A 3122-nucleotide genomic window follows, 5' to 3' on the forward strand; every position below is an offset into this window, starting at 1 on the left:
TGTCCCCTTCACTTAAAATCCTTAGAAATTATTTCATGGAAGAAAAATGCATTTTATTTGAAATGAGTATCATATTTGTATAGTCAAAATCCCATGGACCACATGTTTTAATGTGCTGCTTCCAACTGTCTCTAAACAAGTAAAGATGACCTGGGACTTGGGATAATCTTGACAACTTACAGTAGTCTAGATATAAGAGCATAAGAGCTAAGTGGGGAGAAGGAGCATTTACGTTACTTAGAATGTTAGTGGTTTTTTTTTTTTTCTACTGTAATATACCTTAGACAATTGCAATGATTTTTTTTTTGTCAGTCTTTACTAGTGGTCCCAGACAAAATTGAATTATATCAATCTTCTCTGCTATCTTAGAATTACTGCAGTCTATTTTGTCTAAATATATCTCATCATTTCACTTTTACTTCTTCATTTCCAGGTTTTTATGCTGTTTTAACTTTTTATTGATATTTTTCACACATGAACACATGTATTCTGATCATAATTCCTTCCCATTGCCTTCTTTGGTCTTGCCACCCCACTTTTCCACCACTGAACCCTTTCTCCCTTACAACTAGCCCCTCTTCTATTTTGATATCTTTTTTCCCCTCCATCATCCATGTCAAAGTGCTGATGGGCCCAACATTATGCAGGCAGTGGAAGTAATGGCAGTGTGGTTTTTTGGCTCAAGTGTCCCCCACAAACTTAGGTGTTCTGAATGCTAGGTTCCCAGCTAATGGAGATTTGGGAATTAATGCCTACTAGAGAGAGTGTATTATTGGGGGCAGGCTTATGTGTGTTTTAGCCAGTTTCCCTTGCCAGTGTTTGGCACACCCTCCTGTTGTTGTGGTCCACCTTATGTTGGCCAGGGGGTGATGTCCACCCTCTGCTCATGCCATCGTTTTCCCCTGCCATCGTGGAGCTTCCCCTCGAGTTTGTAAGCCAAAATAAATCTCCTTTCCCCAGAAGCTTCTCTTAGTTGGGTGATTTCTACCAGCAATGTGAACCGGACTGCAACAGTAAAGTGGTACCAAGAAATGGGATTGCTGCTAGACACCTGACTGTGTGGCTTCGGCCTTTTGGAGCTGATTTTCAAGAGGAATGTGGGAGGATTTGAAACCTTGGCCTAAGAGATGCCTTGCAGTGCTGTAAGTACAGCTTGATGGACTATTCTGGTCTGAGTTGCAAGACCTGAATGCAGTAAGCACTATGGACTGTGAGGTTTGGCTTATTAGGGTGAGAAAGAGCTTTGCTTGGACTGGGCTACCAGTTTGTGTGAGAAGCTTGCTCTGATGCCCGTGTCCTGAGAAGTTGTGCAGGGTCGCTTTGCATAGAAATGAACTGGTGTGTGCAGAGGGATATGGCACAGAAAGAAAAATCTTTGGGTCAACTGTTGCCCATTAAGCTGCACCTGAGAAATTATAACCTTTGAGACTGACCTAGCTGACCTGCGCTGGGGCAACAAGAAGAATGTAGACTCTTTTGAAGGGGACTGGGTGCTCAAGGAGTGTCCTGTTCTTCAAAGTCTGCTTTATTCCCCCCTGGATTAACAAATTGGCACCCTACCTGATATCGTGGAGTATAAGAAATGCTGGAAAGAGGGTCATTGAGTTTGCAACATGGTCTTGTGTTTTGGAAATGGCCATGGGCAGTGTGAAGCGGGTTTGCTGGTTGCCTGCATAGAGACCCCATGGGCCATGAGGATGAACCATGGCTTGCAGTGGAGACCCAGTGGAGATGCTGGGACCATGAGATGGCTGCCAAGGAGCTGCTGGCCCCAATGAAGTTTCCCAGGACTGTGAGTAGCCTAGCTGGAGGGGCAGAGTTGGAATTCCAGAGACTTGATGCTGGTTAGAATTATCGGACTTGAAGATTTGTCACTGGCTAGAGTTACTAGACTTGAAGCTACAAAGTTTGATGTTTGTCCCGGTTGTTTACATCTTGTATTGGTTGAATGTTTCTTTGCTATGCCCAATGCCATCTTTTGCAGTGTGAATATTTATTCTGTGCCATTATGGGTTTTTTGAGGTTATTTTTTGGTATTATGGCTCAGTCAAAAGATCTTGGACTACGGGGATGTATGAACATCATTGGGATTGATAAAAACTCTGGGGACTTTTAAAGTCAGACTGAGTGCATTGTATTTTACATTATGTATGGATATCAGTTTATGGGGGCCAGGGGCAGAATGTGGTGGTTTGATTCACGTGCCCCCATAAACTTAGGTGTTCTGAATGCTAGGTTCCCAGCTGATGGATATTTGGGAATTAATGCCTCCTGGAGGGAGTGTATTGTTGGGGGCGGGCTTATGGGTATTATAGCCAGTTTCCCTGTGCCAGTGTTTGTCACACCCTCCTGTTGCTGTGGTCCACCTTATGTTGGCCAGAAGGTGATGTCCACCCTTTGCTCATGCCATCATTTTCCCCTGCCATCGTGGAGCTTCCCCTCGAGCTTATAAGCCAAAATAAACCTCTTTTTCTCAGAAGCTGCTCTTAGTTGGGTGATTCTACCAGCAATGTGAACCGGGCTGCAACAGGCAGTCACTGTAAGGTCACATGCAAGAGAATGTTATGCCAATGCACTTCTCCCCATCAACTGGCTCATGCATTCTCCCTGTCTCTCTATGGTGATTTCCTCTGAGCTTTGGAGAACATGACAGAGATGTTTCATATTGGTTATTGCTTAGCAGCCACTTGTCAGCACTGTGATGCATTTTGGAATCTCCTTAGTAGTCACCACCATCTGCCAAAAGAGTCATCTCTAATAAAAGGTGAGGGCAGCACTCATTTCCAATTATGTTTTCACCCACCCAGGATCTACCTCCATTTCTGGGTGCAGTTAAGTGTTTCTCAGGTTTCATGGGTGTAAGCTTCAAATGTTTTCTATAGTTGATCTACTCTTCCCTATTAACATCCACCTTACCACGTACAGTGCATGGACACTTGCCAACACTATGCATTGAAATCTCTCTCTTTTTCTTCATATGTGTAGATGTGTAGTGTACATGTGTAGATGCATGTTCATGTGTGTGGGGTGCATGTGTATGTGCAGATGCACATTGGCTACAGAAGGTAGGGGAGGTCAACATTAGGTGCCTTCCTTTATCGCCCTCTACCTTATTTTTTGGG

The sequence above is a fragment of the Jaculus jaculus genome, chromosome 6 (genome assembly GCF_020740685.1).
Source record: "Jaculus jaculus isolate mJacJac1 chromosome 6, mJacJac1.mat.Y.cur, whole genome shotgun sequence".
NCBI classification, from domain to species: Eukaryota; Metazoa; Chordata; class Mammalia; order Rodentia; family Dipodidae; genus Jaculus; species Jaculus jaculus.